Source organism: Panthera onca, chromosome B2, assembly GCF_046562875.1.
Source record: "Panthera onca isolate mPanOnc1 chromosome B2, mPanOnc1 haplotype 2, whole genome shotgun sequence".
Classification (NCBI taxonomy): Eukaryota; Metazoa; Chordata; class Mammalia; order Carnivora; family Felidae; genus Panthera; species Panthera onca.
This window is the reverse complement of record NC_138343.1, coordinates 77475203-77500358: the sequence shown is the minus strand read 5'-3', so window position 1 is coordinate 77500358 and position 25156 is coordinate 77475203. Positions and strand designations below refer to the sequence as shown.

General features: G+C 38.2%; 1 long non-coding RNA gene and 1 pseudogene across 5 annotated transcripts in view; one reads left to right on the top strand and one right to left on the bottom strand.

Annotated features, from left to right (window-relative positions):
- The window catches only part of LOC132667356 (uncharacterized), a 260339-nt gene that overhangs the window by 167926 nt on the left and 67257 nt on the right, over positions 1–25156 (top strand). The gene's annotated exons all lie outside the window — the stretch shown is intronic.
- Positions 15713–15790, bottom strand: LOC132668162 (U2 spliceosomal RNA; annotated as a pseudogene).

Genomic DNA, 25156 nt, shown 5'->3' with positions numbered 1-25156 from the left:
TGGTAGAGGTAAGTGTGCTGGAGCATCAGAAGTTTAGGAAAAGTGGTGTGACAATGGAGTACTATGTGGCAATGAGAAAGAATGAAATATGGCCCTTTGTAGCAACATGGATGGAACTGGAGAGTGTTATGCTAAGTGAAATAAACCATACAGAGAAAGACAGATACCATATGGTTTCACTCTTATGTGGATCCTGAGAAACTTAACAGAAACCCATGGCGGAGGGAAAGGAAAAAAAAAAAGAGGTTAGAGTGGAAGACAGCCAAAGCATAAGAGACTCTTAAAAACTGAGAACAAACTGAGGGTTGATGGGGGGTGGGAGGGAGGGGAGGGTGAGTGATGGGTATTGAGGAGGGCACCTTTTGGGATGAGCACTGGGTTTTGTATGGAAACCAATTTGACAATAAACTTCATATATTGAAAAAAAAAAAAGGAAAAGTGGTGTGAGATATAAAAAGATATTAAAAAAAAGTCATAGACTCAATTGTGCAAGACCTTGTAGATCATGGCAGGGTTTATGTATTTTATATTTAGGTCATGGGAAAGCCAATGATGGAAAGTCAGAACTGTAAAAGATCTGGCCCTAGTGTTGTTATTTAGGTTAAAGATGGTCATGTACTAGGTTTGTAGCATAAAAGACACAGAGAAGCAAATAGATTAGTCATCTGTTCTGGTAGAGAGTATAGGTTTTTAAGTATGGAATGGATATGAGAGATAAAAGAGATAGATGAACTTGTTATGATTTGGTATATTCTGCCTTGTGTAATTGGATAGGCTGTGGTAACATTTACTAAGATGGGGAAAATAGAGAAGGAGCAGGATTTTTTTTTTTTTAATTTAATTTTGGTGGGAGGGAGGTTAAGAGTTCTGTTTGGAGCATGTTAAATTTGAGATATTCAAATAGAGATATCAGATAGATAACTAGGTTGGACTGTATCAGATACTTGCTCAAAACCCTTCACTGGCTTCCCATCTGAGTTAGAATAAAATCTGAAATTCCTTTTTTTAAAAAAATGGGTATTTATTTATTTTGAGAGAGGGAGAGTGTGAGTGGGGGAGAGGCAGAGAGAGAGAGAGAGAGAGAATCCCAACCAGGCTCTGCACTGTCAGCACAGAGTTGGATGTGGGGCTCAGTCTCACAAACTGTGAGATCATGACCTGGCCAAAATCAAGGGTTGGATGGTTAGCCACCCAGGAGCCCCCAAATCTAAAATTTTTATAATGACTGAGAGGGTCTTGTTTTGCCTTCTGGTTACTTCTCTGATCCCATCTTCCTCCTTTCTTTCCCTTACTTACTGCTCCAGGCACACTTGACTTTTTTCTCTTTGTAGAAACTAAACATGGTATTCATGTCTCAGGGTCTTTGCATTCACCTTACTTGCTACCTAGAAAATCTCTTCCCATAGGTCTTTGCCTCTTGGCTTACCTCTACTCCACTCAGGTCTCTGATCAAATTCAACTCCTCAGAGATTTCTTCCCTGGCCGCTCTACCTAGAATGGTTTCTACCTTCAACTTTAATACTCAATCCCTATATCTTGATTAATTTTTCTTTTTAACAGTTATTGCTTCTAACACATTAATATTCTATGTGTTTATTGTTTACATGACCTGTTTCCCTACTAGAAAATAAGTTTTGTGAAAGCAGGGACTTTGTTAAATTCACCGCTATATCTCCAGACCTAGACTCATACACCACAGGTACTCAGTGCCTAAGTATTTGCCGAATGGATGACTCTCTGGGTCAAAAAGCAAAGGAGTATTTGAGCCTAGAGCATATATTTGGGAGCCACTAGCATATAGATGGTGTGTAAAGCTCCAGGAGGGACTGAAGTGACGCAGGGGAGAGTATGGAGAGTGCAAAGAAGAGGGCCAAGCCTTAGTGCTAAGGCACTCTCAACATTGAAAGGTTGAATTGAGGAGATTGGGGGAGGACCAAAGCCAATGGAGACCAAGGGTTGATAATCAGAGAAGATGGAAGAAAAGCTGAGAAACAGAGACAGGATTCCAAAAAGTAAGTTCTATTAGAAGGCAGAAGTTCCCTTCTTGTTTGATCTGTTCTTCAACAAAGTTGATTTTAAGCTTTCACATTATTGCTCAAAGTTAATTTCTCTACATAACCAAAACTTAGCCACATTGAGGCTATTAATTGTACATTGAAAGAAAGTACTCAATTAATCTGCTTTTGCATATCATAATTATAATCCTTCCATCAACCTCTTTTCCCATTACTATTGCTAAAACACAAAATTTGAGTAAATTTTAAGATCTAATTGGCTTTATTCAATGATTCATAATTCAAGCAGCATCCCATCTAGCAAGTGGAAAGAGGGTCCACGGAGTTATACAAAATGGAAAGTTTTTATAGGCAGAAGTTAACAGAGTGGATTATTTCAGGCAAGCCACCTCTCATTAGGGAAAAGCAGGAGGTCTTATCATGTGGATTGTCTCACTAGCGCTGATCAGGAAATTCCAGACTGACTTAAAATTCTTCTCCTGGGAGAGGCTGAAACTGTAGTTAGGTTAGGTATTAAGTTGTGGTGGGGCTTAGCAAAAGTGACTCCATTTGGGTATGTTGTTTCTTTTTAATACTGTTTATTAAGACATCTATTTGGCAAATACTTAGAAATACCATCAGCCTTAAATTTCTTCATAAGATTATTTTTGTTCCCACTGCCTGTTCTTTTGTCTTTGTACAAATATAACTATATAGTTTAAATCACAGCTGGATTGGAGGTAGGATGGGTGGACCAATGAAATCAAAGTAGCACCAGAATAGTTGGGCTAATCAAATAAATAGTATTATTTGTCATTGATTATTTACATACCAGTATCCTAAAAATGGCAAAAACAGCATGAAGAGATGATAAAAGAGGTTTGAAAATGGTAGGGTGGATATTAATATTTGATCTATTCAATGAATATAGATTTAATAAATCAACTTTTTAGGTGGGGTGCTACTTAAACAAGGGGTGTTGATTTGATTTTCTAAACCATAGTCATAAAATTAATTTTCTTTCATTGTTGATATTGCCAAATAATTTCCTTGGTTCTGAACTATTTCAAAGAGGTCTTAAGTAAAGCCAAACATGTATTTTCATAGGTGATTTTATCTGTCCTCTAATATCCTGACTTATTTCATTATTTAGAAATGTATTTGAAGTCAGTCACCTTGGCCACCAGTAAAATACATGTTATTTGCTTCTTTCAGAAAAAACTGTTCCTTCAATTTAGATACCACATAGTGTTTGGGCCACAAAGAAAATACTGCATTCTCTGGTATTAGGACAAATCATATACAATTACAGAAGGTAGCTTTTGCTTGAAGTTATTTCTTACTGGTCCAGGCAGTATTTATTGTTGCGTATAGAATACTTAATGTTCGGATAAAACTCTAAACCCAGTTTTTATTAGTTAAGATATCAGAAAAATTGTTTCTCTTATAATTATTGTTTCTGATACAGGTGGGACAAAGTGTTCTGAATTTGTACCTTCATGTTAATTTCACTTTGAAATGTAAGAAATGAAGGCTTGAAAACCAGAGTCTTATCATCATACTTGGAAAGTAATCTCTCTTTCTCTTTCCTTCCCTTTTTTTTCTTTCTCTAATCTTTCCCTTCTGTTTCACAAAGATTTAAAGTGGCATACAAAATATAAAGAGTAAGTGAAAATAAATATAAGGCCAATAAGAAACATGAGGCAGAACAAAAAGTCAAAGATAGGAGAGTAAAAGGGAATTAGGAGTAAGTTTAAATGTCCAAATCCTAGCCCCAAATTCCCATGTACTTGTTAGAGGTAGGCTGTGAATGTGAAACTAAGCCTTCTAATTGGCAATATGAGGAAGGGAATACAATATGTTTTACCAAAAGGAGAAATAAGTCAGTCACTTAGGATAATCATCATATTTCCTGACAGTGAGACCAGAAAGACTTTTTTCTACCCTTGGCCTTCATAGAGGGAATACTATGTATGTAATGAACAGTCTTTGATGACATTCTTAATAATACATGGGCTTATGGTATTAAACAAAAATAAAACTCATAAAAGTAATTTAGGTCCATGAGGGTGGGAGATTGGAAGGGGTGTTTATCCTAAAATGTAGTCAAGGTTAAATACTCCCTAATGATCTACTCTCATTGGATTATGTAATGTTTAGATAAATGGCAAGTTTCATAGCCTGTAGATCACTGATTTTCAAACTACAGGTTGCATCTATTAGTGGTTAGTAAAATTAATTCAGTGGTTCACAACCAACTTTTAAAAAGGATTAAAAAAATAGAAGAGAGTAAAGAAGATTAATCAGAGTATCTTAAGAAACTTCATCATTTCTTTCAAATGTGTGTATTGGGTCATGATGCAAAATGCATTTCTTACTGTGAGTCTAGTTAAATGGCATGAAAAACCCTGCATTGAGGCAATTCTCATAGACTATCTTTCGTGCCTAATTTTGCAGAAGGTATTCCTTGGCAGTAACTCTAAGATTATATCCTTTGGCAAGCACCTTGAAAGCTGCAATTCTGAGTTCAGTCATCGGCTGGGGGCTGGGAGTGGGGGCACAGGGGTGGGGGGTGGAGAGAGAAACATTGAAATACACTTGGAAAAATGGAGGTCACTGACAAGTGCTCCGTACTGCTGCATGGCGGTTAACCAAGACAGTGCACACAGGGCATGACAAGCTTTCTGGAAGCAAAAGGAAAGACTACATTAACTAAATGCATGGCTTAGTATGGAGCCTCAGCTATAGCCCAGTTAAGAGTTGGAAGTCACCCATCCAAAAAAATAACTTTGGTCCTTTTTTCAGGTAATAAGTATAGTGCAGTTCCTGTGATAAGTAATAAGTTAACTACATAATTGTGATAAAGTTACATTATTTATAAGAGAATACCCTATAAAAAAGTGTCCTTGGTAAACACCAGGCAAGTCTCCTGATGCTAAAGACTTTCAACTCTAGAATTTGATTAGTTTTCTGTGACTACAATGCAAAGGAAAATTCAACCTGTTTCCTCTCATAAGCTTCAAAAGTGGTTTCCTGTGTGTTGAAGTGCTACAATTAGAAATGTCTCAGAAAACAGGACTTCAAACATGACAATCTCTGAATTCCATCTGACACATATTAAACCCAAGAAGAACCACAGAAGGAGATGTTAGAACAGCATGGCTTATGAAGTCCTCTTTTTTTAAAAAAATGATGTACGTAGTTACTGTGAATTGTCTTTTTGCTGGGACTGCCTTATCCACCATCTTAGGCTCCCTGAGATTGGAGACAATGTTACACACTTTTAAAAGGAGAGTGAGTTTATTGATGCTTAATTTACTTTCAGTAGAATTCACTCTTTTTGTGTGAACAGTTCTAATGAATTTGGATATATGCTTATTGAGTTGGTGGCCACCTTACAAATCAAGGTAGAGAACGTTTCCATTGACACAAGAAGCTCTCCACATGCCCCTTTGCTGTCATTCTCTTTTGTTGCTCTGGGGTCTTGGCAACCACTGATCTGTTTTTTGTCCATAATATAGTTTTGCCTCTTTCAAATGTCACTTAAAAGGAATCATACAATTTGTACTGTTTTGGGTCTGTCTTCTATCTAGCATAATGCTTTGTGATTCATCCTCATTTCTGTATTTGTCAGCACTTCCTTCCTTTTCAATGTACAAGTATTTATATCCATTTGCCAGTTGATGCACACTGTGTTTTTTCAGTTTTTAGTAGTAGTAACTAAAGCTACTGTAAACACTTGTGTACATTGACATGTCTTCATTTCTCTTGGGCAAATGCTTAGTTGAGGGATTACTAGGTCATATGGTGAATGTAGATTTAACTTCATTAGAGCAAGCTCTTCTTGGCTAGTCATTCCTCAGTCACTTTTGGCCAAAGATCAGCACTTATAGGGAACAAACTGAGTACACTTAAATGAAAAACCACCAATCAGACATCAATCCCAATGAAATTATTACCAGAAAACATAAAAAATGGACTGAATTTGACTTCTATTTCCTTAGTTACCTTCAACTATTCTGAATTAACTGCTGATAAACAGTGAAATGGTTCAAGGCAGCAGGAAACAAGTTAGGGAAGCAATTGGAAGAGTGCTGAATTCATAAATTGAAAAATAAGTGTCTGGAGAAGAAAGGATTAGCGATGCTTGCAAATCATGCAGTGTGCTCGCTTTTCTCATTTTCATTCTTTGAGCTAGAAAGTTAATAATATTTTTAATGATTCTGATTTTAAGTTAAAGGAGTTGAATTTACATGGAAGCAACATAAAAGTGACCTAGCATATTTCTTTTGAAAATGTGAGCTAAAAAATCAATTTTGTATGTATTGTGCTACGTTTTAGCCACTTGAACAGAGACTCATGTCAACAAATGCCATCAGACTGAAACGCTGCTTCATCTTCAAGTGTTTCAATGTGCAGTAGTCCCCTCTTATTCCACAGTCTGGAAGCAGGTGATCCTACTGATGTGTTGTCAGAAGGTCAATAGTAGTCTAATGCTATGTCACAACACCTATGACATTCACTTCACTTTGTCTCATCACATAGGCATTGTACCATTTCACATCATCACAAGAAAGCACAATAAGATATTTTGAGAGAGAAAGACCACATTCACATAACTTTTATTACAGTATATTGCTTTAAATATTCTATTTTGTTATTATTGACAATAATTGTTTCAATTATTATTATTGTTACAACAATAATAATTACTGTGCCTAATTTATAAATTAACCTTTATCATAGGTTTATATGTATGGGAAACAACATAGCATATATAGGATTTAGTACTATCTGAGGCTTCAGGAATCCACTAGGAGTATTGGAATGTATCCTCCACAGATAAGGGGGGAGTACTATATTGTCATAAATAAGAAACCAGCTACAATAAGAAATGCATATATTATTTTTTTAATATATATTTTTTAATTTGAGAGAGAGAGCAGGGGACAGAGGCAGAGGGAGAAAGAGTCTTACGCAGGCCCCGTGCTCAGTGCAGAACCTGACACGGGCTTGATCCCACAACCCTGAGGTCATGACCTGAGCCAGACACTTAACTGACTGAGCCACCCAGGTGCCCCAGAAACCCATATTTTAATCAAAGAATTTCTGTTTGAACTTCCAATATACCTTTCCTTATGGTTTTATATCTGTAAGATCTTGGTTATTTTGACAAAGCATCAATTCAGTGAAAAGCCATTTTATATTTTTAGTGTTTAGGTGAGTTCTTCCAACTTAGTCATTTGCCTGAAGTCAGTTTGAAGAAGTGACTTCTATGAATCGGAATTCATAAATGCAAAGATTCTGTGAAGGATGCTTAGCTTTATTCTTTGTTAACAATCAATGTGTTGGGGGGATTTACTCACAGAGAAAGCTCTCCTGGTTTTCTTTAACTTTTTGAAATGATGTGCTTTTCAAATAATGCATTAAATGTGCACTGTAGACTCTGCACTTATTTGTGGCCACTGGTTTTGTAAGACAGAATCCAGAGTTATTGAAGAGGAAGTCAGATATTACTTGGAAGACAGTATTCAATTATCACACACAGAGGCAAGGAATGGTGCTTAGCTGGACCAGCACTTCAGTCATTAAGGCCTAATTAGTACATAGACTTCTTTCTCTTTCTGGGGTCTTGTACACAGTAATGCCATGTGTAGGTTCAGTGGGTACACAAACACTGTTGGAATGTGTACCCTGACACTGCTTCTTGCTGTTCTCCAGGTTGATGCCTGGATTTCACATTTTCATATTTCTATATTTAAAAAAAATTTTTTTAAACGTTTATTTATTATTGAGAGACAAAGAGAGACAGAGTGTGAGCAGCGGAGGGGCAGAGAGAGAGGGAGACACAGAATCTGAAGCAGGCTCCAGGCTCTGAACTGTCAGCACAGAGCCCAACATGGGGCTTGAACCCACAAACTGCAAGATCATGACCTGAGCCAAAGTCAGACACTTAACTGACTGAGCCACCAGACACCCCTGATATTTCTATATTTTTGACTGAGGTATTCATTCCTGTTAAAAACTATGTGAAGCAACATTGTCTCTTACAAGTATCTTTTACACTATAGTATGAAAGAAGGACAGAAGAACAGGTGCTACTAGATAAGACCCAGGGAAATTGTGGGAGGAATGTGAAATGCCTTTGGTTGGGAAAACACAGTTCATGCTCTAGAGCCCAAATGAACTAGCTTTTGCCCTGGAAATATAAATCACCATTCTTGCTGACTTACAGTCCCCCTTAGATAGAACCCAACCACACCCGGGATCAGCACTTGACCTATATAAGACTAGAGTTCCCAAGGGAGAAATGATATTGTCTTGCACCAGGTGATAGCAGTAGAGAGGAGGAGAACAGCTAGATTTGCTACTTGATTGTTGGGCTGGGACTGAAGGAAGGAAAAGGCATGAGGCAAATATGAGGCAACATATAGGGGAATGTGGGGCAAGCTAGAGGAGAATCACATTTTGGGAAAAGAGTGAGAGATGCATTTTGACCAGATAAATTCTGAGATGCCTGTTAGATATCAGGTAAAGATGAAGTAGGCTGGGGCACCTGGGTGGCTCAGTCAGTTAAGTGTCCAACTTCAGCTCAGGTCATGATCTCATGGTTCATGGGCTCGAGCCTCAAGTCATGCTCTGTGCTGACAGCTCAGAGCCTGGAGCCTTCTTTGGATTCTGTGTCTCCTTTTTCTCTGCTCCTCCCCCACTTGTGCTCAAAATAAAATAAACATTAGATAATAAACATTAAGTAAATAAATTACATTAAATAAATAAACATTAAAAAATGTCAAGTAGACAATTGAGAGGTGCCTGGGTGGCTCAGTCAGTTGAGCAACTGACTTCGGCTCAGGTCATGATCTCACAGCTCGTGAGTTCGAGCCCCATGTCGGGCTCTGTGCTGACAACTCGGAGCCTGGAGCCTGCTTCAGATTTTGTGTCTCCCTCTCTCTCTGCCCCTCTCTAACTCACTTGAATTCTCTCTGTCTTTCTCAAACATAAATAAACATTAAAAAAAAATTTTTTTAAATGTCAGGTAGGCAATTGAGATACAAGTGAAAAGCTCAGAGAATAATTTGGGGCCAGGCGTGTAAGTTTGGAAGTCATCAGCACATGCATTTTATTTATCCACCTGAGGTGTAGAAAGAGAAGAAAGAGTTATGAGTTAAGAAACAACTCTGGACAAAACAGTGGAGAATCCTTACATTTATAGCAGGAAGGATAGAGAAGGAAGAACCAGAGGTCAGATGGAGAAGGAAGATCCTAGCAGAGGATTGACAAGGGACTCTCAATGAGGTAAGGGGAAAACCAGGGCAGTGTAGTGTCACAAAAGCAAGGGAGAGAGTATGTCAGGTCAGGAGTGCTTAAACATGTTAGCTGCTACTGAGAGGATGAATAGGGCATTGGCCACTAGACTTGGCAGCATGGTAGTGTTAATGACTGACAGACCATCTGTGGGTTCATAGTGCCAGAAGACAAAATGTTGAGGACGGAAGAGTGAACAGAAGCTGAGGAGATGGAAATTTTTGAGAGATTCTACTATAAAGAGTAGAGAAATGGAGAGGAAGTTTAATGTGGGGCCGATGGATAGAGGTTTGTTTGCTTTTTTTTTTTATGAACAAACTCTAGAGCCTGTTTTGAGTCTGAGATACAGAATTAATGATATGAGAGAGAGGGAGGGAGGGGATAATAAGAAGGTGAAAATCTTGAGGCCAGAGAGACAGGATCCACAAAAGCAAGGTTTGAACTCAAATAGCAGGAAAGAAAGTAAGTTCCCGTTGGCTCTTGTTTGCTTGATGAAACTTGGAGGAAACCAAATGAGAGAATGGGAAATAATTAAGGAGTGAGAAAATGGTGTAAATCTTGGAGAGGGGCAAAGCAATGGGGAAATGCAATCAGATTGCTGGAGTTTTGAGGGTCTACGGGAGTTTGTGGTCATGAATGTTATGTGAAATTAGTCAACTTACCTGTGTGATTTTCTTCATCAATGTTCATCTGTTTCGTTAACCATCTCAAATATTTGTATCCACCAGGGTTTTTATTTTCTATTGGTACTTATATTTAGAGAGGCACAGGGAAGGTGAGCTGAAAATGATGGGGTCCGTGGAATGGAGGTCTTGAAAAGGTTTAAGAATTTTATTAGGGGGATTATTGAACAAGTGAGCTAGAAAGATTGAAAGTGGTGATTGGAGAATTAAATGCTTGAAACTGAGATTTTGAAGGTGGAGCAATTTCTGCTATGAAATGGAAAGCCTAGGATTTAATCACAGTGTGGGTGACCTGGGTGGAGTGGAGGAAAGCACATTACAGATGGTGTCAATAAGAAAACCAGAATCCCAAGTGGATAATCTTGTGAATGTTGGAGTCATCATGAGCAAGACAGTAGTTTCATGGGAAGGAAGACCATATATAAAGCAAGGAAGTGGGAGATGACAAAGGACGCTGGTAGATGACAGCAAACAGGAGGAAAATCAGGTGGTATATTCAGGTGCCCTACAAATCAAGGGAGCAGGATGCATTCTTTCTCTTTCCCTTTCCCTTTCAATCTCCCCCACACCACCAAGAGGACATCTGCACCACCCACTGAGAAGTAAATGCAAACTCCTTAGAGCTTAACTTGGCTACCAAGGCTCTGCATGATCTGGCTTTCTTAATCTACTTCTCCCATCTTTTCTAGTACATTTTGGAATATTACCCACATTATAGTCATAATGGCCTTCTTTTAGTCCCTTGAGGAGACCAAACTCCTCTCTCAGCGTTCTGGCATATGCTATTTCTGGTGCCTTAAACTCTTTTCATATGAATGACCCCTTCTCAGCCTCAGCTTAGATATCATTTCTCTTCCCTGACCTCATAAATTAAGGTGGTCCTTTTTATAATGCTTTGTTCCTTTTCTTTGTGTTGCTTATCAAAACTTGAAAGCATATATTTAAACATTGGTTTACTTTCTTATTATTTATGGTGGCTCCATGGAAGTAGGAATTGTCCTCCCACTGTTGTATTTACAGAAGCTGGCAGAGTGCTGGGTACATGGTAGGCAGCTCAGCAGAGGGGCACCACATAGTGGTTAGGTGTTCAGGCTCTGACGTTAGATAGCCTGAATTTAAATCCCAGCTCTGTGGATAATATTTATGAGATTTTTGGAGGATTACTTTCTCTGTGTCTTTGTCCTTTCCTATTCAATATGTAAAATCGAGAAAATAGTAATTGTCTTATAGAGCAGATGTGAAGGTTAGAAATAATGTATGAAACTATATATGAAGTCTACCTACTACAGAGTTAAGTGTGCAATAATTGTTTCCTAAAAGATGCTATAACTAAATATTCATTGACTCAACTTTCTATTGTGTGTAGATTCGTCATAGAAAAAGCTTTTTTAGTTTCAAAGCCGTATTATTTCTAACATTAAGTAATCAAACCTCTCTAATGTTCAGTTTCTTCAACTATAAAATGAAGAAAGTTGGGTATTGTGATCTCTATGGTTTTTTTTCTGGTTCTAGAATCTTCAATTATATGACTACCGAGTAGGTGTGGGTTTTTTTTTTTTTTTGCCTTTTTTCCCCCTAATTACACCACAAAATAGGTTTTGTTTTCCTCCTTTGACTTGTTATAAAAGTAGTAATCCTCAATTACTTAAAACAGTGAGTTGTTTTGTTTGGTTTTTTTTTTGCTTGTTTTAGTAAGAGTTGGAGGCTAGTGAAAATCGTCTAGGAAACTTTTTCAAATTACACATGTTTTCCCTCTTCTCTTGCCTTTGATTCTAGCACAGAAGGGGAGGGAGTGTTGTAGTTAAAAAAACTCCCCAGCTAAATCAAATCTCCTCCTTTGGCATCTTCTGCTGACCACCTACTGTTTGTCTTATTCAGAACCAATGCTTTAAAAGTTAGGAAAGAAGAGATGCTTAGCATCACTGCCTATATATAAGCCAAATATAACAGGCTTTCCTTCTTTGGACAATGTGATGACTATGACCATGTACCATTTATTCCCCCCCAATTGGGATTGTTATGAATGTCACTGTTCCAAAAATGATTCTGTTCACAGCTCTGTGCAACAATCTCTCTCCAATCCTTAGAATTTCTGTATCAAGTGACATTTTAATATCACGAGTCTCTTTTAAAAATTACACCATAATAAAATTTAAGTTCCTTGAATTTCCTTGTATTCTACTTCAGTGAAATTCTATTTAGATTTTAAAAGGCATCATGCCTTTGAAATATGCTATAATCAAATCCCAGTGAAAAATAACAACAAATCTAGGTTTCAAGTGTAAAATTTTGAATAAGTGTTTTATTTTGATTCTTGTCTGATCTGCTTTAACTCTTTTTACTTACCTGTCAACCAAATAGAGAAAAGGGGGAGGCAGATTCACAAACCAGACAGGGCATGGGAGTTGGGTCATGGTAGGATTCTTGACCTTAGTATCTACCAAGTTTAGGTGCCTGGAAAGTCCGAAGTGGATTTTTATTTCCTCATGGTGGGAATTGATTTATTAGCTTAGGTGGTGACCATGACTCTGCCTCACTTCATGGCCTTTCCTCTGCCTTAGATATATGTCTATTCTCTGAGGCCTTTGTTGTCTGAGGTTGCAACCAGGGAATTTTCTACAGCTTGAAAAAAAACAGTGTAAAGAGAAACACTTAATAGAAATCTTTGAAACCTAGTCTTACTTGTATTTCATTTTTCTTCTTATAGTTTTAAATTTTTCAAGTATAATCAATTTTGTTGTATAAAATTTCCATTTCAATCAGCACCTGCCCGAAAAAGCTTTTCAGAGTGTTTTTAATTTATACATGCTAAGGTGGCTCCTATTTTGCAAGGTGTTTGTATAGGAAACCTTTCTAGTTTGAGGAGTCTTTTGCAAATTCTTGCTTATATTTGCTACTGCAGATGTACCTGAAGCTCTAAATTACTTCATTTTCTCAACATTTTCTGAAACTTCCCAGTGTTTCTGGAACATTTGAAATAGAAAAAAAAAAGTTTTGTGTAACTTTGAATGGAAAAACCAGACAGTTTTTAGGAGACTAAAAACATAGAAGCATGAGGGAATTGTTTCACTATTCCAGATTCTTCTCTGAACTTAAAAAATTTTTTCAATACATGTCTACTAGTGACGATAAGATAACACACAGGTGTGAGAGAAAGCCAATCTTCCAAAGACCCCAGAGGGAGCTCCCACTTTTAAATGTGGGTTCCAAGCAAACTTTGATTCAGTTCCACAATATTTAATATGTGCACATTTAATATGTGCCTATTATGAGCAAAGCATTGTGAGAGATAAGCATAAAGCAAAGACCCATCCTTTTGGGAATTCACAGTCTAATGGAGGAGACTGAGATTTATGCACATGACTTAGATTAAGAAGACCATGAGAAGTGATGTTTTAGGGATAGACAGGAGGGGATTTGGACACATGGGGAGGGACTAGGGAATCTTGAGGAGCTTCTTGAGCTGAGCCTGGAAAGATGTGTATAGCAAGGTACATTCTGAAATTCTTTCCATTTCCATTAAGTATCACATACCTTAGCAATAATCTAACCCTGCTATTTAATCATTTATTTATTCATTCAACACCATTGAAGACTCTCTGTGGGCCAGTTACTGGGCATTCTTGGATTTATTCAATGTTTATTCATTCAATATACATTATTTTAGTGCTTAACACATACTCTTCTTACTGTATTTTCTCCCTAGGACTATAATCTTGGGAGGTTCTGAAGATGGTCAGCCATGGGAAACTGTGCATGGCCATGGAGTCCAGTTCAAACTTTTTCATTCTCCAAATAATTCACAACTAACCCAACATTGTTCACCTTACTATTCATAACTGTAGTTTTTCCAAGGCAAGGCCATTCTAAACTTAACTGATATCATAATTTGAGGTTAAAAGAAACAAAAGTGGACTAGGAGAGAAATGTCTAGTTCTGAACCCATCATTTATTATCCTCTCTATCTTGGGCAAGTCAGTCTCTCCCTGTCTGTTCTGCACCTTTAAGATGAAGATAATAATCTTGACTTGGTAATAATATTAGAGTGGGTAGTTGTGAGGACTGAATGAGAAAGCATGCCTGAAAGCCCCTTGTAAGCTGTGAAGCATATAAAAATGTAATGTTTTATTGGTTAGCAACTTTTAGCACAGCAGGTACTAGACATTTGCAAAATACTTGATGATGATCATTAAATTGATGGTAAATACTTAGTTGATGTTGAATATTATCAATATACCCAACAAGTGATCATTGGAAATGTGTCTGTTCTGGACTGAATTGTGTCTCCCAAAATTCTTAAGTTGAAGCCCTAATCCCTAATGTGACTGTACCAGGATATAGGGCCTTGAAAGAAGTAGTTTAGGTTAAATGAGGTCATAAGGATGGGGCCTTAATCCAATAGGACTGATGTCCTTATAAGAAGAGGAAAAGACACCAACAGTGCTTGTGGATGAGGAAAGGTTATGTGAGGACACAGCAAGAAGGCAGCCATCTGCAAGCCAAGGAGAGAGACCTCATGAGAAACTAAGCCTGCCAGCACCTTGATCTTGGACTTTGAACCTCTAGAACTTTAAGAAAATAAATTTCTGTTGTGTAAGCCACCTAGTCTGTAGTATTGTATTATGGCATCCCTAGCAAAATAATATAAAATCCTTATATACACTTCAATCATTTTTCACTCTCTTAATGGTTTATGCATGTCACAACTAAAAACTATTAAAATGGAGAAATATGAAAATCATGCCCACCTAGAGTTTTAGATCTGGAGTTACTTAAAAGCAGTAATAATAGATTTAGAGGATTATCACTTGTTTAATGCTACAAGTTTAAGAGTTGTAGGAATATTCTACCTAATTCATTTGCTTCTTGTTGAAATTTTACCTCTAAGTTTTTAAATTACATTCAACAAATTTTATACCAAGCAGTGCACATCTGTTGTTAAGATGCACAGATGTGTTATTTGCAAAAAATATGTATCTCATGGGGTGTAGGGTGGCTCAGTGTGTTAAGTGTCTGACTTTGGCTCAGGTCATGATCTCATGGCTTGTGGGTTCTGGCCCTGCATCGGGCTCTGTGCTAACAGCTCGCAGCCTGGAGCCTGCTCAGGATTCTATGTCTCACTCTCTCTCTGCCCCTCCCTTGCTCATTCTTTCTCTCTCTCCAAAACAAATAAACATTAAAACAATTAAAAATATATAGATATCAGTAGAAGTGTTAGATCTTAGTATAATGTCTATCAAAGAAATGAAATGCCAGAAGTCTGGAATTTTTTACTGGGCTCATTTTCTTACCCAGTGGGGATTATATTTATATATGCGTTGATATCTTATTTTTGTTCAACATGGAAGGGTTTTCACTTGTGAGACATATGTTCCTACCTCATTCAAATTCCCAAATATTTGCATTGAGAAATATTACTTGTTTTATTTTTATTTTTCATGTATCTATAACACTGTGATTTTATTTTGGGTGCTTTGTTTTTCAATAAACAAGGATTAGGAATTCATGGCTAAAATGACAACTAGTCTTCAGAGTGAATCACTTGGTACTAAACTGTAGATTTTAGAGTACATATAACTCAGTTCTTATTCTCTGATAACTGTACAGCATCTTTTTAAGTACATAACACTTTATTTTGAATAAAAGCTTTAAGGCCATTTATGAAAACTGGCTAACATTATAAGATAGGTTATAGGAAGGAGGAGTTTTTTTGGCATCTGATACTGCCTTAAGTGGAGGCTTAATGTAAAGATTTGGCAGAACAAACATATCCTACACTTGATCTTAGCCAAAAGGCCGAGAAGCGATAAACATATCCTTAATAAAGAAGGCGAATGACTTAAAAGTTTAGAAACTGATATAGTAACCGATTCAGGAAACCACACCATTTTTTGGTTACCAAATTAGTGTAAGCAAATAGTATGATGCCAATAGACAAATAGGTGCTGGGCATATATTCAACCCAGTAGCAAAGAGGACTTTGTTGCTTAGAACAAAGAGGACTCTTTCCAGTGATTACCCCATGGTCAGAGGTTTTGTTACCAGAAGGAGAAATAAAGCAGGAGGATTAGCCATACATTCATGAGAGGTGATGGTGGTGAGATTACCAAGTACTAGCACTCTCTAAAATAATGATTGACTAGCCTAGCATGTTTACCTTGAGACCAATCTCTTGTTAATCTATGTGCAATTCAGTCATCATCTATTATCTGTTTACTGCTTTCTTTGTTTTGTGGTGGCTCTCCAGGAAAGGGGAAGAGGTTGAGAAGACAATAAGAATCCATATAGTTAAAACACTTTCTCCCACCCTGGAGGGGAATCAGCTTGCCACTCTCCCCACCATAGTTCTCAGCTTCTTAGAAAGAGCAGGACTGCTCTAGCTCTGTCCCCATGTTTTCCCGAAAGTAGAGCCTTTCCCAGGGGCCTTAGGCCAGGCTAGCCAGCCAGAAGTGAATCTGTGTGGAGGCTGCTGGTCATTCTTTGGATGGCTTCCTACCTGCCTCAGGGCAGATTCATGAGCATCAGTGACTCTCTTAAACTCTGCAGTCTTACTCTTGACCAGCCTATGTAGCCTCTGGTGCATTGTAATATATTTTGACTTAATAATTTGCAGTTATAAAGAAAATCATTTTAGGGATGCCTGGGTGGCTCAGTAGGTTGAGAATCTGACTCTTGATTTCAGCTCAGGTCACGATACCAAGGTCATGGGATAGAGCCCCATGTCAGGCTCTGCACTGAGTGGGGAGCCTGCTTAAGATTCTCTTTCTCCCTTTCTCTCTCCCTTTGTCTCTCTCCCCAGCTCATGCACAGGTTCTCTCTAAAACAAACAACCAAACAAATAAATAAAATCTTTTTAGATTAATGTTGTGTCTCTTAACTGTTTTCGGTTCCCAATCCACATTTGCTTATACTGTTCCCTTTACTTGGAATGGCTTTTCACCTTCCTTTATTTACCTAAAATTTGTACATCAGTCACTGTTAGCCTCAGTCTCAATTACTCACAAGCTTCTCTTGGATGCCCTCTCTTCCTTAACTACTACACCATTAGGATTTATGCGCAGGGAGGTATAGAAGTAAGGTAATGAGTAAGGAAACCTTCCTAACTATAGCCTACTCCTAATAATTCATATTAAGTATTAAGTATTAAGCATTCTCTTTGCTGAAAAGAAACCTGCTTAATATAGGTTAATCAAGTGTTTTCCAAATGTTTTGACTGAAACTTTTTCTGCTAACATCTATAGACCTCTGACTGGTGTGAAAACCATCAGCATGACCTTCAGAGATGGTCTAACTGATCTTTGTTCCACATTCAACAAAGTACTAGTCTAGGCTGTGTTAACTCAGAGAGGGCAGGGGTGCATCTATGTCTCTCTTTTGATACCTTCTTCTCTTTTTATATTCTGTTGTGTGATGAGTTGCACTAGATTCACAAGATGTAGTCCCCAGCACACGTTATTTTTTTAAGTATTTTATTTATTTATTTATTTATTTATTTATTTATTTATTTAATTAATTTATTCTCAAGTTAGTTAACATGCAGTGTAGTCTTGGCTTCAGGAATAGAATCCAATGATTCAACACTTACATATAACACCCAGTGCTCATCCCAACAAGTGCCCTCCTTAATGCCCATCACCCATTTCCCTGCCCCCCATCAACCATCAATTTGTTCTCTGTATTTAAGAGTCTCTTATGGTTTGCTTCCCTCTCTGTTTTTATCTATTCTTCCTTCCCTTCCTCTATGATTATCTGTTAAATTTCTCAAATTCCACATCTGAGTGAAATCATGTGATATCTGTCTTTCTCTGACTATTTCACTTAGCATTTACCCTCCAGTTTCTATCCATGTTGTTGCAAATGGCAAGATTTAATTTTTTTCATCGCTGAGTAGTATTCCAGTATGTGTGTGTGTGTGTGTGTGTGTGTGTATATACATATACATATATATATATATATGTATATATATATATATATATATACATATATATATATATATACATACCACGTCTTCTTAATCCATTCATCTGTTGATGGACATTTGTGCTCTTCCATAATTTGATTATTGTTGATAGCACTGCTATAAACATTGGGGTTCATGTGCCCCCTTCTAATCAACACTCCTGTATCCTTTGGATAAATTTCTAGTAGTGCAATTCCCAGCACACATTTAGACTAGTCCATTAGCAGAACTGTTCCAGCCATGTGTATATAAATACATAAAAAAGGCTTTGCATTTAAGCTCAGTTTGGAGGGGGGCAGTTGAGCCTCACTGAACACACAGGTGGTAAAGACTGGCTTTCTATGAGATGATAGTTCCATGTAGCCAGGAAAGTATTGATATCTCAAATGCATCTCCTTACCAACTTTATTCTCTATACTTTAGATTAGTAAAACTTGTTTATGATGTCTGCACCTGATCTTTTGGTTACTGTAAACCTGCTCTTGGCATTTGTCAGTATTGAGGTCATACAGTCCAGTAAATACCAAAAATATCTCCCCATGAATAACCTAATCCTCCATTTATATATTTTAATATTTTCAAGAAGCTATAATTGTCAAATGCAGCAGATAAAAACCATAGTTTTAACTTAGAAATTATAAGATTACAGTCTTTTAACTAATTGTCATTAAACTAACTTGCCAGATTGAGTTGTATGCTTACCAAAAGTAGGTTGTGCTTGATCATGTACCTGTTTATGCTGTCCTATTTATTATACTCTCATTTAATTAGGTATTACATAGCCAATGACAACAATGCAGAAAAGAAGATTACTGGTGAATGCTTTGTGTAAAATACTAGATGAAATGTAGCCTGCCAAAAACAAAACAAAACCCTGCTGTAAAACTAGGTGTGGACAAGACAGTTATAAAAGTTGGGGAAGGAGGAGCCATAAAAATTTGGAAGTGCCTTTAAATTCTTGGCTTCCTTAAAAGGCTTAGAACTAGACAGCATAGATAATGTATCATCAATTATGAAAAGATAGTGTGGAATTCCAATCAGCAAATCCATATGCTAATGAAAAGTTTGGTTCTAAACCAAAATCTGGGTGAATTAATGTGTTTTTAATCAAAATGAATTATGTATCATATGTGTTGTGTATCATTTTTAAATGATCTTTTGGTTTAACGATCTTTTTCAGTTAAATAACCAACTTGTCAGTTCAGTCCTGTTATACAGGATGAGAGGCTCCTGTTGTATGAGCATTGTGACAAATTAAACCTCACATTGCCCGCAGTCATTTCAGGTCTCCTCCCTCACCTAGCTGTAATGTGCACACATCTAAAGCCACAAAACCCTGTGCTCCCTATAGTGCAGTTGCTGCATCCACCTTTCAGCTCTTTTCTGTTCAACAGTCTGTAGGAAAGTGTAGAATATGGGGCAGAGGCTCTCTCCATGCTCTGGATGAGCTTATTCCTTCTGTCAGCTATTATGGCTGTTGTCTTGCCCTCTCTGAATTCCTGAAGTCCAGATGTTTGCTTGCTTTAGTCCCAGAAATCCAGTTTGCCTTTCCTAACATTGCATTCACTTCTTTAAGCTGGTCTGGTGACTTGCTTTGGTAGCTGACAGTTCAGATACTCTCGTTTTTGTTTTTGCCTCCAGGCTCATGGGTCCCATACCTATTCTACTCATACTTTCCATGGCTTCATCTTTCTCTGAGTTGAGCATCTGCTGAGTTGAGCAGTTGAGCATCTGCTTCATGGTACCTTTTCTTGGTCTTCACTTGGCACCTTTGATGCTTGGGACACAGCTTACGTCTTCTAGACATCATTCTCCTGACCGAATAGTGAAATTATTTTGCTCTTTTAACTATGTTTTCCAACAGAGGCAGAAGACTGGAATGTAACTGTGAAGGCAGCTATGCTTTGCATGTATTGCTCTCGGTTCTGTTCTTCTTTATGCTATTTTGAACTGAACCTAGGGGCAAAGATGAAACTGGAGAGACTAATCTCTTGTAATTTTGTAGCTTGTCCACAAGCATCTGTAGTCACCACCTACCACTAGTTGGCTCTGGATTATTAATTATATATATATCTTGATCATGGTTTTGGATTTTAGAAAGCAAGGCTAGGAGTTCAGTCCACCCACGGAATCCTGGCATATTTTTCCAGTAAACAGATAAAAAGGAGTAAGGTGGGGTGGTAGTGGTAGTAAATGGCTGTTCATTATTATAAAGATGTACTATATCCTTGGGTCATGGTAGAGAATAAACCCAGTGAAGTTACTATGAATACAACAGCTGAAAAAGGAATAAGAAAACAGTGCTTGTGCTTATAATACTTTGTAGGAATTAGGTTTGTTTGAGCTTGAAGTTTGAAAAAGGACCTAGAGCAGTTTAAAACATATTTTAGACTTATTATTAAAGGAACAAAATGAGAATGATAACATGAACCACTCCATAGTAATGGCCTTCAAAGCACTCTCCTCAAATACTCTTGTAAGTGATGCTAAATCAAGGTTGTCCAGTGATATAACAAATAACAATATATATGAACAAATACCAAGGTCAATATGCCTACACCAATTATTAAGCCAATCTAACCATTTATTTCCAAATAGACTTGTAGGTGTTATTATATGGTTTTGTAGCTCATTCAATACTGAGAATTCTACTTCCCCTGTCTGGAATTTATCAGTTAGCTGTAGATTCCACATGTGTTGAAATTATTAATAAATGTGACTCTGTCTTAACTTACCTTACCTGAAATCAGTTCCTGATGAACAAGGCAAGGCAAGGCAAAGGCTTAGGAATATGATTCAGTGGTACAGAAAACAAACACAGAGTATACTCACACTATGCTAAAAACCAAACAAATCCAGGGCATAGGTATAAGGGTAATTCCCACAATAGAAAAAGACACAGTGTCTTTAAATAAAGTAATGCTGGGAGTGTAGGATTCTCATTTTATACAGTAATGTACAATAGCCAAACAGTGTAAACTGTGTTCTCCAGGTACCTTTAGCAGAAAGACATCATCCTGTGCCATTCAGCCAATAGTTACAGACAAAAGGTTTACAAACAATAAAGAATTCCATTGGTATTAGTAGGCTATTTTTTGCCACTTCTACTTGATAGAAGTGCGGGGTGATAATTCAAACAGCAGGAACTTAAATGAATTTGCATGGTGTTTACTAGCAAATGCCAACTTGCAGTAATTTAAATTACACTCATTTTAGACACATTGATTGGTAAAATTATATAAATATTTTAAAGCACACATCAAAGATTACTTCATTGCTGTATATGCAAAATACTACACATAAAAATTTCTTCCACTTAATAAGCCACATTGCAAAACCAATTTGGAACCTGCTTGCTGTGCTAAAAATATAAGATAAAAACACAATTCCAAAGATCTTAGCAGAGTGTGGATTTTTTTGACAGAAGAAAATACAATATGATTGAGGCCTATCTGGGGCTTCTCATGAGATCCGTTTCAGCTTCCTGCTTCTTGTCCTAAACAGGACGTTGCCCTGAGGACATAGTAAGAAGGACCCTATGAGGGGGGTGGCACCTGGGTGGCTCAGTCGGTTGAGCATCCAACTTTGTCTCAGATCATGATCTCACAGTTTGAGGTTGGTAAGTTGGAGCCCCACATTGGGCTCACTGCTGTCAACCTGTCAGTGCAGAGCCCACTTTAGATACTCTGTTCCCCCTCTCTCTGCCCTTCCCCTGCTCACGCTGTCCCAAAATAAATAAATATTAAAAAAAAGAAGGACACTTTGGGTTATATCAATAGCAGGAACAGTGCACTAACACCTATAAAGTTATGTTTATATAATCATGTGTAAGGCAGTGATTCACCTCTGAGCAAGTACTCTGGATCATTTATTATGTAGCATTTTCAATACTGAGCTGCTGTGCACCTGTGCCATAGCCTTGCCTCATCCTTGGATAATTAGAACCAAGTTATCTTCTCTTACTAAACCTCTCCACTCCTACCACATTATTATCTCTTTGAGCTATGCATGTGTAACTGGTATACTGAATAAGCTAGGTGCAGGACTGTGAGATACTAGAGTAAAATTTTTTCTTTCTAACTGTTCCCTTATAAAACTTGGTCTCCAATTCTGTTTTTCCATGTTCCTAGATTAAAAAAAAAAGATGAAGGTAAGTCCTAGAGTTTTGGGGACTCTGAAACAAAGAGCAGGCTCATTTCTGAAATTAAAATGTCCTGTTGAGTGTAATAGTGAAATTTCAAACCTCATTTGATTGGTATCTTTTCTTCTCCACTAGATTGGGCCTGATTCAGGCAGGTACCCTGTAATGGGGGAGGCCATATGATTGGCTTCTCTCTCCATACCATGCTTCCTTTCCTCAGTTAGAAGATGGGTTTCTGACCATTTTGGGCTTGAGCCAAAGGAGGAGAGGGAATTCACAAGAGGCATGATTTGGGCATTTTAGGTGAGGTTATAAGGCTCTAGTATTGCTCTGGTTCCTTCTGGATGTGGTGGAGGTAATTTGGCTAGCTCTTTCTCCAGTGGCTTGTGTGTGTGTGTGTGTGTGTGTGTGTGTGTGTGTGTGTGTGTGTGTGTATGTATGTATATGCATGTCCAGATGGCATCACCTTGAAGCTCAGCCAGGGATCCTTGCCCTGGCCCCCGTTCTGTAGTTTGTCCTCCTTCATCTATGCACCTCCCTATAAAATGAAGACTCCACAAGCCCAAGGAGACTAGAAGCCCACAATTCCAGACCCCTTCTCTGTACTGGGACCCTGGGATACCTTTCCAAGTGGCTCTGACCCTGCTTTCTAGTCCCTGCTCATGCTTCTTCCCCAGGTCTATTTTCCAAGAACAGACCACACCCACTATGTGCACTCCTAACCCCAGGGGATGGTCAAGGGTGACTTTTTGCTGGGGGGCTGGTAAGTGGGCAGTGGGAGTAAGTGGGGGTGGTTAGTGGGTGGTGGTTTGGGTTTGGGTGTTCATATGAAAGCACGGGGATCTCCTTGCACTACAAAGAGGAGTCAGGATGAGAGATCCAGACTGGAGACTGAGGGCTGGCAACCGCCTCCCCCTACACACCCCCATGCTACCCTTTTGTGCCATGGAACTCAGAGGAGTGTGAAAATTGTAAATCTGAACGTGGTCTTGCAGATCATTCTGTAATTATATTTTTAAGGTAGTAAGATGAAACATTTTATTCAACAATTTATTAGCTTCATTTACACTTTTAAGTATTTAGGTAATTGTTGATGGGCCTCTAATTGTATTTTTGCCCTAGACCTCTCTGTGGTGTGTGTGTGTGTGTGTGTGTGTGTGTGTGTGTGTGTGTGATCTATTTCCTAGGGTCCTCTAATTATAGTGAGTGTGTGTGTATGTGTGTGATCTGTTTCCTAGGGGCCTCTAATTATAGTGACATTACTGTAGTCAATATGTGTGTGTGTGTGTGTGTGTGTGTGTGTGTGTGTATACACTTTTTTTCTAGCTCAACCATTGGATTTCTTATAGACCACCCAAACAACTGATCTCTGTTGGGTCCCTTCATCCTTTTAGGCAGAGTGATATGCTCTTTAAAAATATGTCCCCATAGGTCCCTTTGGCCATGAGAGAACAGGCATCCTTTCCCTATCATCATCAGAAGTGAACATCTCCTATAGGAGGTCTCTTTCTCTTTAGTGCTAGGACGTGCTTCTATATACAGCCTCTCTCTTAGTTTCCTACTGGAAAGAGGTTGTCTTCATCCTCTCAAATGCCAGGGAACATGCAACAAGTTGTCCCTAAGGTTCTCTCAAAGTTACTTGCACTTGGCATGAAATAATGGGGAAAGATCTCTTCTGGATGCTCCATGGGGGTGTGAGGTTCTGTACAGTCCACTGACAACCCTCCAGGACAGTCCTTCTTCCCTGATATCTCCAATATCACCCCCATTAGGCTGGAGGTGGATGAGCATTAATGCTGGCAGACCTGGGTTCCCACTCTCCTTAGCTTGCTCAGCATCGATAGTCTAGGATCTCCCTTCAGAGAGTCCTTGACAGACATTGTATTTATGGACCTTTGAGGTCTCCACCAAAATTCCTCAGTTTCAGGAAAAGCCAAATTTAACATCCTGTTACATTTGCATTTGAGGGAGGCTCAAATCCCACGTCTTTAATCTCTCCTGCTATGGAGGATGGGGGCGGGGGGACTAACAGAGAGAACCTCAAATGTGTGTAAGAAAATAAATGTTTAGATCTCCAAACAAAGGGAAAGTAAAAGATAAGAAGATGCTAAAATCCAGCAAGTAGTGTAGACTTACAAGCAGAAAAGGAAAAGAACCAGTTTAAGAAGCAGGTTAGAATGTTAAAAATTAGCTAAGCCAACCTCACATCAAAGGAAAACTGAGCGATAGACATAGTTTCTACAACTACCAAGAAAGATGCAATGGAATTGATGTCCTGGAATCATGGAAAATTCAGAAGCTGTGGATTTCAAGATTTTTGTGCAATCCATGCCAGGAATCCTACTGGTTTGTAGTCAATCCTCAAAGGCATAGTCTTCAAAAGCATCAGGAGGAGGTTCAGTGAGATTGCCAGGGATGATTATCCTGCTAAGACAGGTGGGCTGATCAGAGAGCAACTGCTCCAAGAAGCATGTTTTGAAGACGTTAAGAAGCAAGAGGCACTGGCAGCAGCCACTGTGTCTCAGGGAAAGCATGTCTTGCCTGCCATAGATGAGAAAATGCAGACACAGGAGCAGCTACTCAACCATAGAGCTATTAGATTCATTTTTAGGTGAAGGAGAGGTCTGGTTTAGGCTGCTCTTCAACACAATTTTGTCAGAAAAAAAATGTGGTATTTTGATGCCCATTTGATACCCTGTTTATTTCTCATTTTGTTCAGAATCTGTAGGAGTGAGATTATTACCTTGAGAAACTACAATTCTCTTGACCCTTGTCAAAGGCTGAGTAGACACAGCCTCTTAGTCAGAGATACAGACCTGCCCACCTCTTGGTCGATCCAGGTCCTCAGCTCCTGTCTTTCTTGAAGGCAGAATGATATGAAGCACATCGGAAGGAGACCTGCAGGAAGAATGCCAAAATAGCACTTGGCAATTATAACCTTGTGACTATTTCTCTAGGAAAGGAGATGCTCAGATTCTACACGACTGGTTACGTTTATTGGCACAAAAATATGAGGGAAAACTTCTGAGAAAATGTAAGAATTTAATATAAATACCCCACAAAAGCAAAAAAA